The sequence below is a fragment of the Stenella coeruleoalba genome (assembly GCF_951394435.1).
Source record: "Stenella coeruleoalba genome assembly, chromosome: 3".
Lineage (NCBI taxonomy): Eukaryota > Metazoa > Chordata > Mammalia > Artiodactyla > Delphinidae > Stenella > Stenella coeruleoalba.
In genome coordinates, this window is record NC_137148.1 from 120323556 (window position 1) to 120335621 (window position 12066).

Below are 12066 nucleotides of genomic sequence, written 5' to 3' on the forward strand. Positions count from 1 at the left end.
ATACTGAATTGTGAACATAAGAACATTAGAACTTAGCTGTTGGCCCACAGGAGGTTGATAGACTCAGAGTGGCTGAAGTGCTGCTCTCTATTCTTTTATCTAACTTTGGGGTCTCTGAAGCTGGTTGCTGAAGACTGGCTTTCATGGGGGCGTTGAAAACACAAATGGATGTTGCACTGAACGACATGATCTTGGCTAGATGGCAGCATAGACTGACGAAAGACCCCCTTCCCCCCCGACCCCAAGTCTGAAATTTGCTTTTCTAGGCTTTACAGTTTTGTGATTTGATTCCTTAGCAGTTTGTACTGAGATGTGAGTTGCAGTGCAGACGTAATTAAGTCGAGCTTCATTTAGGCATCATCTAAAAGGAATGAATCCTTGAGAATTGTCAGTCACATGCAGTCGTCTTCAGATAGCTGAGGTGATAGAGTCACTGACATAAAAGGAAAGCAGAAGGGAAAAAAGAAAGGAAACAATTGTACCTTTAAATTGTGCCTTTAAAGTAAGAGTTTGTTAGAGGTCAGTCCATTTGTTTAAATGACTGTACAGAATGCCTTATTTTAAGAAATGGCATTATTCTAAAGATAAGCCATTGATCTCTGAAAGAACAATCAATCAATCTGTAAAGTGTAGTGCTTGATGAACTGCTGATTTTCAACAGGTCTGGGAGTTGGGTGGAGTGAATGCCGTAAGAAATATGTTTCCAGTTTTTCTCTGTTCTTATTTTAAGGCAAATCCATAAATTTTGAGGATTAAAATATCTTAATGTCTTTACACATAAAGATACGACTGAATTTCCTGGACTGGTTTTTGCCTACAGTTGTGTTTATTCATTTGGAGATGGTGCTGGGAACCTTGGTGACAAGGCCTGTGGGAAGCCGAGTTGCTCTCTACTGGGTTATCACACGTTTGGTTTTTGGAAGTGAAGACAAATGGATTGTGTAGAAAGAAGAGCCTGTGTAGAAAAATGAAATCAGCCAGCAGTTCAGTAGCGTTCTCATGTGTTGGAACAAGCATTATTTGGTCCAGTATCCCTACCTATGGCCTTTAGCTGTAATCTGTACCTTCCTCTATGTTGGAACTTAGTTGCCAGATTCTGCTTTCTTCCTTCTGGTGAATTTTCCACTAGTATAGAGATAAGGCTTTAGCTTTTTAGCTTTCTACAAAGGAGGGTGACATTATCTGTGATTCTGTAGAATAAATATCTTCTAACTTTTTGGGGAAAACATGCATCGTAGAGTTTAAATCTAGGTATGTGATATTTACCTTGTTCTCCAATTTCTAATATTTGAAAACAGCCTCTTAAGAAGCTTCAGTCAAATAAAAGAAAACCTACCAACCATAGCCCCTCAAAAAGACTACACTTGATTCTAATCACTTGCTCATGTAAATGATACCCAGAACCTGAGCGTATTTGCCTACTAGCTCAGTGACATTTCTGTGTTCATCAAAGACTCGTCCATATAACACTATGTCCTTTTTAGATTGCTCTCAACAGACTCTGTTCTTTGATCATATAATCGCTTCTTTCTTTTTTGGGTTGCTGAGAGGTTGCCAAGGTTTGCTCTCTGTCACTCCACGGACAGGCTAGCACAAACGTACAGCAACTTCATATTGCACAGCACATGTACTGCATACGATATACTTGCCCTTTGTACGTAACAACCAGAGCTAAGTGTTAACTCTTCCTCTGTCTTAGGATCCATAAAACTGGCTACTGTCTTTCTAAGGTGCATGACAGCTTCCGTGCAGCTGCTTAGGCATAATTATTTAATTAGAAGCTGCCAACTGTGCCTCTATAACCAAATTCGTCAACCTGCTGTGCTCAGGTTAATGGGACAAAACTACAGGAGGTGCTCTAAAGCAGGGAGTTGCTTGTACGCAAAGACGCTCCGAGCCCTGCCAATCAACCAACTGTGAGCACCAAGCCACCGCTCGCTTTGCAGGGGGTGTGGAGCCCAGAAGCCACCACCTGCCAGCCAGGTCCGAAGGGGCAGTGTGTGTCCCTGGTGAGCACCTCCCCCAACCTCAAAGAAACCAACCAACCAACCAACTAACAGAAAAGATGCTCTTTGCCGGGGGACTCGACTTCCTCCTATGTTATAAAAATATCTGTAGATAAAGATATAGATATGTAGTGACAAACTTCTTAGGTCCAAGTAATTAACTCCAAGCAATTAGACTCTTCTAATAACCAAGGGATAATGCAGAGTCACTTTGTCAGGATCCAGATCACAGTAAAAAATGAACAGCAAGAAATTAATACATTGCATATGGTGGTTGACAGTCATGGGGAAAGACCCCTTCTTCCTCTGTTTGCCTCATTTTCTTCCAGATTTTCCAAGGGGACATTGGGAAATCTGTCAATTATTAACAGGTTAGATTCTTGCCTCATTCAGTCTTCATGTGGATCTAGAATTGATGGTCAACATCAGGCAGTTCTGACTGAGTGTTTCGTTGTTGCAGAACTATTAACAGTTAAAGTCAACCCATGTTTGTGTGTGTTCAAAAGGGCAGCAAGAAAGGCGTTTGTCTACGTTGCTTACTCACCAAAATATGTGAGATACTGTGGATTATGATTCACTTATCAGCAACTGAAAAAATGTGAGTGATATAGGAAGTAAAGAAATGTCTGTCCTAGGATTGCCTCACAAAGTATTTTAATTAAAAAAAACGAGAAGGTACTTTTCCACCTTTCTCACCCAACTAGGTAAATAATTCCCTCTGTTTTCTCTCCAAGTGTTATGTGGAAGGCAATATCATAAACATCAGAGGATGCCTTCTTGATTCACCTCTAGATGAAATGAGAGCTAAGTAATTTGGCAACGAGAAGTCCTGATATTGAACTCAATAGCCATTCACACTGCTTAGGAACAAAATCACAGGTGCGTGGAAATAAATGAACCTCTTATTAGCCCTCTTCCAGTGCCCTAGGGAAGCTTGCTCTTGGTTGGAGAAAATTAAGTACATTTCCTTAATCCTACTCATGAGTGAGTTACTTCAGACAAATGCCTGAAACCATTCAGATTCAAAGGCATTTGCCTTTAGTAGAACTGTGATAACATGACCACAAATAGGGAGTTTAATTCGTAAGATCCAAAAACATAAACTATGAGTTCTGTGAATTATGGAGGTACCAATTCATTGCCTTTTCAACAGATTCCTGCTTGTAGGTGCATTTTAACCTTTTTTCTCTTTACCTGGTTTTCTTAAATGTAAAGGGTTGTTTCCACAAAAGTTTCTAATTTCCTTTTATACGCAGTATATATCTTCAGGGTGGTTGATTGAGATGGAGTGTTGGAGAAAAGTAGATCAGGAAATGACTTCTCACTTAGAATTCAGCTGCATGACCTTGTATTGGGAAGAAATGGTGGTTCTGGCCATTGGGAATAACTTACCCAGTTGATTTTAAAAGCTTCCATAAGAGGGTGTGTTTTTAAAGGAAAACAGGTGGAAAAGCATCTATCTTGAAATGATTCTAGCTCTTTTTTTCCTGTTTCCTCAAAAGTTACCAATGATAGCTTCAATTTTTACTGTCCATGGAAATATGATGTTGGCACATTCAAAATGAAGCCACGGGAACAATGAAGTCCAAACTGGGAGGGTCTGGTCTTTACCACACCTGCCTCTCCTCTTTCTGTGATGTTTTTCTGTCTTTTCCATCTAAGATGTTCTCTGTTCCTCTTCCTTTAGTCATTCCTGCTTTCAAGTTCTCTCTCTATGCCATAATCACGACGTCAGTAAAAATTCTGTTCTGTCATTTTATTTAGAATATTTTCAAGGCATGGTGTTACTTTTTTCAGAGGATTTTATACATAAGAAACCTTTTAATAACTGTGGATCCAGTGACTTTGTATCCCAAAGGGAGTGTTCTTAAGACTTGAGCCTTGTTAATTTATAATTTAAATATATAGCATAATCTAAGTATAAGACTTCATCATGAAGTTGGTTTAGACCCTGCTTGGGCAGATATTGGATGGTGATGATGATGATAGAAGAAAGGGGTAGTGGGTATCATTTTTTCTTACCTCTTTAAGATGCTGTTCTCCGACCGTTGGGCTCAACGTAACAGGGATATAAGCGTGTTAGTAACATATCCTATTATGCTGTTTTCACTTTCATGCCAAACAAGGTATATTACCTGAGCCCAGTTCCTTGTAGGAGATGATTTGAATCATTTCTTCCTAGGTCTCTGGCATCCTGAATGAATTCGGCAGCAAGAGAAGTGTCAATATGTAGGCAGAAAGGGGGAGATGTCTGTGATTGCCCCCAAGTACCTCAATATATTAAAAACGTATGTATACGATTGGAAAGAGAAGACCAAATGATTTTGATAGTCTAAGGAGGTTTAGATCTTACCAAAGGAATTAGAGATAGAAATAGCTGAGAATGTGCCACAGAGCTCCATTTGGAACACCTCCAAACACAAACCATGGAGAGGAGTGACTGGGCATAGAAGAGAGTGCCAGTCGGATGCACAGAAAGCAGTTCTTCAGAAATGTAGAGGTGATGCTCAGTCTCTGCATCATAGCTGACTATTGCTCTTTTTCTTTGGTCTTTGCTCTAGCTTTCCTCAAATACTGCGTTTCTTGGCAAGTCAGCTAAAACATGTTAGTATGGAAATTTTCAAACACATCCAAATGTAGAGAAACCCAGCTCCCAAAATTACAGAGATCATTACAAGACTCATCTTGGTGCATATATATTCCTACCTACTTTCTCCTCTGTCTACACTGGATTCTTTTGAAACAAATTATAGAAATCAGTCATTTCATTCATCCATAAACACTATACTATATGTTTCTAAAATAAAATGAATTTTAAGATACGTAACAATACCATTATCACATACAAAATTAATAATTCTTTAATATCTTCTAATATCTAGTTGGTGTTCAAACTTCTTTGATTTTCTCACAATATTATTTTTAAAGTTGTCAAACTCTTGTTTGAATCGAGTCAAATGAGGTCCATCCATTATCTTTTATTGCTATTTATTTTCTCTTTCAAAATTAAAAAAATAGGGCTTCCCTGGTGGCGCAGTGGTTGAGAGTCCGCCTGCCGATGCGGGGGACACGGGTTTGTGCCCCGGTCCGGGAAGATCCCACATGCCGCAGAGTGGCTGGGCCCGTGGGCCATGGCCGCTGAGGCTGTGCGTCCGGAGCCTGTGCTCCGCAGTGGGAGAGGCCACAACAGTGAGAGGCCCGCATACCGCAAAAAAAAAAATAAATAAATAAAAAAAATATTGCATATGGCATATATGACAAAGTGGCAAAAATCTTAAATCTCTTTTAATTTCTCCCTGCCTCCCTCCTTTTCCCTTGCTTCCTTTTTCTCTCTCTCCCTCTTTCTTTCTTTTCTTTTTCAATCTGTTTGTTTGAAGAAACCAAGTTATTTGTCATGGTGAATGTCTGGCGCTCTGGGTTTCGCTCATCCATCTCTGTGATCTCTGTGATTTTATTGACACATTTTTTTCTTACCCCTGTATTTTCTGTAAATTTGTTAGAGCTAAACACCAGATTCTAAGGCTTGATCAGATTCAGGTTCAGAATTTCTTGCAAGAAAACTTCACAAGCGTTGGCAGGTCCATTTTTAATTTGCTTTGACAGATTGAAATGCTATCTGCTTTGGAGGCAAGGGAGGGACCTCTCCTTCTTGTTCGTTTTTCTTTTTTTTTAATAAAATTTTCCATTAAAAATTTTTTTATTTGTTTTATTTATTTATTTTTGGCTGTGTTGGGGTCTTTGTTGCCGCGTGTGGGCTTTCTCTAGTTGCGGCGACTGGGGGCTACTCTTCGTTGCAGTGCGCAGGCTTCTCATTGCGGTGGCTTCTCTTGTTGTGGAGCAGGGGCTCTAGGTGCACAGGCTTCAGTAGTTGTGGTGCGTGGGCTCAGTAGCTGTGGCACACGGGCTTAGTTGTTCCGCGGCATGTGGGATCTTCCCAGATCAGAACTTGAACCCGTGTCCCCTGCACTGGCAGGCAGATTCTTAACCACTGCGCCACCAAGGAAGCCCTGTTAGTTTTTTCATGATCATCATATGGACAAATAGCAATTGGGATCTGTTCTCTCCATTGTTCAAGTTGATTCTGACGATACAGCAGGCAGTAAAAGAGGCTCCAGTTTTTCCTTCTAGTCATCCAAGAACTATCTAGCATTCCACTGCTGTTCTTGTCATTAGGCCGGGCTACCATCAGGGGTGCAGTGAACCCACCAAGATGTGCACTGGCTCCTGCTGACTGGGAGGAGGAATCATTCTGAGTGGGAAAGTTTGCCTCCTGGCTATTCTAATTTTGTATTCTGGGATTCTTTCAACCGTGCGGAATCTCCACTGAACTCATCGTGCACATTCTCAAACCTCTTCTCTCCTAGCTTTCCTTATCTCAGTAAATGGATTCATCAGTTGCCCAGTTCCCCAGGGAAGAATAAAACCTGAGTGGCTCTTCTTTCTCCCTAACCATTTCTCCAGTCTCCAAGTCCTATTGTTTCTTTTCCTTCATCCGTCTCTAATCCGTCCATTTCTTCTCGTCTCCACTGATGCTACCAAGCCCACTGGCATTGCTTTTCTAGATTATTGCAAAGAAACTGAAACTGTCCTTCCCACCCACATCTGGTGTTGTCCCCTTTGGGTCTCTTCTTCCTGCTGCAAAAATGGTGAGATTTCTAAAATGTGAGCCTGACCATGTCACTCCTTAACATGAATCACAGCTCTTGGTGGAATGACCTCTGCTTCTGTCCTTAGCCTCTTGTGTTGCCCTCCCACCCGTTACATTTTTAACTTCAGCTCTACCCCATTTCTTTTAGCTCTTCAATGCTGTTATACACTTGCTTCTTCAGTTTTGTACATAATGTTCCCTCTGCCTGGAACTGTGCCTTCACCTGCTTTGATTACATACTTCAGGTCCCAATCTAGAGGTTCCTTTTATGGGAAGCCTTTCTAGCCCACCATATCTAGATTAGGCACCTCTTATCTTTGCTCCATAGGATCCTACTTTCCATTACTGTGGCACAAATAATACTGTATTATACTTTCTTATTTAACTGTTTCTGTAACATTAGACTGCAAGCTCCGTGAAGGTAGGAACTGTGTCGGTCACTTTCATCATGATATACCTGGCACAGAACCTGGCAAAAATGTAGGCACTCCATAAGTATTTCTCAAAGAAGGAAACTAAATGCCCACTGCAGACTTTTGTTATGGTCATAGGCACCACTGTCTTGCATATACCATTACATTATCTCTTAACAGAACTAGAGAGCAATGATGGTGTGATTGCTCTGGTGTGATTGGTAATAATGATGGCATTTCCTAACTTCCACTGAGTTCTTCAGGTGCTTGGCTAAGCACTTTAATTTTTATTTTTAGAATTTTTGAATTTTATTTTATGTATTTTTTTATACAGCAGGTTCTTATTAGTTATCCATTTTATGCACATCAGTGTATACATGTCAATCCCAATCTCCCAATTTATCCCCCCCACCCCACTCCCAGCCACTTTCCCCTCTTGGTGTCCATACATTTGTTCTCTACATCTGTGTCTCAATTTCTGCCCTGCAAACCGGTTCATCTGTACCATTTTTCTAGGTTCCACATATATGCATTAATATATGATATTTGTTTTTCTCTTTCTGACTTACTTCACTCTGTATGACAGTCTCTAGATCCACGTCTCTACAAATGACACAATTTCGTTCCTTTTTATGGCTGAGTAATATTCCATTCTGTATATGTGCCACATCTTCTTTATCCATTCATCTGTCAATGGGCATTTAGGTTGCTTCCATGACCTGGCTATTGTAAATAGTGCTGCAATGAACATTGGGGTGCATGTGTCTTTCTGAATTATGGTTTTCTCTGGGTATATGCCCAGTAGTGGGATTGCTGGCTCATATAGTAATTCTATTTTTAGTTTTTTAAGGAATCTCCATAGTGATCTCCATAGTGGCTGTATCAATTTACATTTCCACCAACAGTGCAAGAGGGTTCCCTTTTCTCCACACCCTCTCCAGCATTTGTTGTTTGTAGATTTTCTGATGATGCCTATTCTAACTGGCGTGAGGTGATACCTCATTGTAGTTTTGATTTGCATTTCTCTAATAATTAGTGATGTTCAGTAGCTTTTCATGTGCTTCTTGGCCATCTGTATGTCTTCTTTGGAGAAATGTTTATTTAAGTCTTCTGCCCATTTTTGTATTGGGTTCTTTGTTTTTTTAATATTGAGCTGCATGAGCTGTGTATATATTTTGGAAATTAATCGTTTGTCCGTTGATTCAGTTGCAAATATTTTCTCCCATTCTGAGGGGTGTCTTTTCATCTTGTTTGTAGCTTCCTTTGCTTTACAAAGCTTTTAAGTTTCATTAGGTCCCATTTGTTTATTCTTGTTTTTATTTCCATTACTCTAGGAGGTGGATCAAAAAAGATCTTGCTGTGATTTATGTCAAAGAGTGTTCTTCCTCCATTTTCCTCTAAGAGTTTTACAATGTCTGGTCTTACATTTAGGTCTCTAATGCATCTGGAGTTTATTCTTTTGTATAGTGATAGGGAGTGTTTTAATTTCATTCTTTTACATGTAGCTGTCCAGTTTTCCCAGCACCACTAAATGAAGAGACTGTCTTTTCTCCATTGTATATCCTTGCCTCCTTTGTCATAGATTAGTTGACCATAGGGGTGTGGGTTTATCTGTGGGCTTTCTATCCTGTTCCATTGATCTATATTTCTGTTTTTGTGCCACTACCATATTGTCTTGATTACTGTAGCTTTGTAGTATAGTTTGAAGTCAGGGAGCCTGATTCCTCCAGCTCGGATTTTTTCCCTCAAGACTGCTTTGGCTGTTTGGGTCTTTTGTGTCTCCATACAAATTTTAAGATTTTTTTGTTCTAGTTCTGTAAAAAATGCCATTGGTAATTTGATAGGGATTGCATTGAATCTGTAGATTGCTTTGGGTAGTATAGTCATTTTCATAATATTGATTCTTCCAATCCAAGAAAATGGTGTATCTCTCCATCTGTTTGCATCATCTTTGATTTCTTTTATCAGCGTCTTATAGTTTTCTGAGTGCAAGTATTTTACCTTCTTATGCAGGTTTATTCCTAGGTATTTTATTCTTTTTGTTGCAATGGTAAATGGGAGTGTTTCCTTAATTTCTCTTTCAGATCTTTCTTTGTTAGTGTATAGGAATGCAAAAGACTTCTGTGCATTAATTTTGTACCCTGCAACTTTACCAAATTCATTGATTAGCTCTAGTAGTTTTCTGGTAGCATCTTTAGGATTCTGTATGTATAGTATCATGTCATCTGAAAACAATGACAGTTTTACTTCTTCTTTTCCAATTTGTTTTCCTTTTATTTCTTTTTCTTCTCTCTTTGCCGTGGCTAGGACTTCCAAAACTATGTTGAATGATAGTGGCGAGAGTGGATATCCTTGTCTTGTTCCTGATCTTAGAGGAAATGGTTTCAGTTTTTCACCATTGAGAATGATGTTTGCCGTGGGTTTGTCATGTATGGCCTTTATTATGTTGAGGTAGGTTCCCTCTCTGGTCACTTTCTAGAGAGTTTTTATCATAAATGGGTGTTGAATTTTTTCAAAAGCTTTTTCTGCATCTATTGATATGATCATATGGTTTTTCTTCTTCAGTTTGTTAATATGGTGTATCACATTGATTGATTTGCATATATTGAAGAATCCTTGCATCCTTGGGATAAATTCCACTTTATCATGGTGTATAATCCTTTTAATGTATTGTTGGATTCTGTTTGCTAGTATTTTGTTGAGGATTTTTGCATCTATATTCATCAGTGCTATTGGTCTGTAATTTTCTTTTTTTGTAGTATCTCTTTCTGGTTTTTGTATCAGGGTGATGGTGGCCTCATAGAATGAGTTTGGGAGTGTTCCTTCTTCTGCAATTTTTTGGAAGAGTTAGAAAAGGATGGGTGTTAACTCTTCTCTAAATGTTTGATAAAATTCACCTGTGAAGCCATCTGGTCCTGGACTTCTGTTGGTTGGAAGATTTTTAATCACAGTTTCAATTTCATTACTTGTGATTGGTCTGTTCATATTTTCTATTTCTTCCTGGTTCAGTCATGGAAGGTTATACCTTTCTAAGAATTTGTCCATTTTTCCAGGTTGTCCATTTTATTGGCATAGAGTTGCTTGTAGTAGTCTCTTATGATGCTTTGTATTTCTGCGGTGTCTGTTGTAACTTCTTTTTCATTTCTAATTTTATTGATTTGAGTCCTCTCCCTCTTTTTCTTGATGAGTCTGGTTAATGGTTTAGCAATTTCATTTATCATCTCAAAGAACCGGCTTTTAGTTTTATTGATCTTTGCTACTGTTTTCTTTGTTTCTATTTCATTTTTTTCTGCTCTGATCTTTATGATTTCTTTCCATCTGCTGACTTTGGGTTTTGTTTGTTCTCCTTTCTCTAGTTCCTTTAAGTGTAAAGTTAGATTGTTATTTGAGATTTTTCTTGTTTCTTGAGGTAGGCTTGTATTGCTATAATCTTCCCTCTTAGAACTGCTTTTGCCGCATCCCATTGGTTTTGGATCGTCGTGTTTTCGTTCTAACTTGTCTCTAGGTGTTTTTTGATTTCCTCTTTGATTTCTTCAGTGATCTCTTGGTTATTTAGTAACATATTGTTTAACCTTCATGTGTTTGTGTTTTTTATGTTTTTTTCCCCTGTAATTGATTTCTAATCTCATAGCGTTGTGGTCAGAAAAGATGCTTGATATGATTTCAATTTTCTTAAATTTACCAAGGCTTGATTTGTGACCCAAGATGTGATCTATCCTGGAGAATGTTCCGTGTACACTTGAGAAGAAAGAGTAATCTGCTGTTTTTGGTTGGAATGTCCTATAAATATCAATTAAATCTATCTGGTCTCTTGTGTCATTTAAAGCTTGTGTTTCCTTATTAAATTTCTGTCTGGATGATCTGTCCATTGGTGTAAGTGAGGTGTTAAAGTCCCCCATTATTATTGTGTTAGTGTTGATTTCCTCTTTTATAGCTGTTAGCAGTTGCCTTATGTACTGAGGTGCCCCTATGTTGGGTATTTATTTATAATTGTTATATCTTCTTCTTGGATTGATCCCTTGATCATTATGTAGTGTCCTTCCTTGTCTCTTGTAACATTCTTAGTTTAAAATCTATTTTATCTGATATGAGTATTGCTACTCCAGGTTTCTTTTGATTTTCATTTTCATAGAATATCTTTTTCCATCCCCTCACTTTCAGTCTGTATGTGTCCCTAGGTCTGAGATGGGTCTCTTGTAGACAGCATATATATGGGTCTTGTTTTTGTATCCATTCTGCGAGCTTGTGTCTTTTGGTTGGAGCATTTAATCCATTCACGTTTAAGGTAATTATTTATATGTATGTTCCTCTTACCATTTTCTTAATTGTTATGTGTTTGTTTTTGTAGGTCCTTTTCTTCTCTTGTGTTTCCCACTTAGAGAAATTCCTTTAGCATTTGTTGTAGAGCTGGTTTGGTGGTGCTGAATTCTCTTAGCTTTTGCTTGTCTGTAAAGCTTTTGATTTCTCCATTGAATCCAAATGAGATCCTTGCTGGGTAGAGTAATCTTGGTTTTACGTTTTTCCCTTTCATCACTTTAAGTATATCATGCCACTCCTTTCTGGCTTGTAGAGTTTCTGCTGAGAAATCAGCTGTTAACCTTATGGGAGTTCCCTTGTATGTTATTTGTCATTATTCCCTTGTTGCTTTTAATAATTTTTCTTTGTATTTAATTTTTGTCAGTTTGATTACTATGTGTCTCGCCATGTTTCTCCTTGGGTTTATCCTGCCTGGGACTCTCTGCACTTCCTGGACTTGGGTGGCTATTTCTCTTCCCATGTTAGGTAATTTTTTGACTATAATCTCTTCAAATATTTTCTCGGGTCGTTTGTCTCTCTCTTCTCCTTCTGGGACCCCTATAATGTGAATGTCTTTGCATTTAATGTTGTCCCAGAGGTCTCTTAGGCTGTCTTCATTTCTTTTCATTCTTTTTTCTTTATTCTGTTCTGTAGCAGTGAATGCCACCATTCTGTCTTCCAGGTCACTTCTCTGTTCTTCTGC

At 38.7% G+C, this 12066-nt stretch overlaps 1 protein-coding gene across 3 annotated transcripts in view; it reads left to right on the top strand.

The window, feature by feature from the left end:
* Positions 1-12066, top strand: part of KCTD16 (potassium channel tetramerization domain containing 16) — a 278306-nt gene that overhangs the window by 3031 nt on the left and 263209 nt on the right. The gene's annotated exons all lie outside the window — the stretch shown is intronic.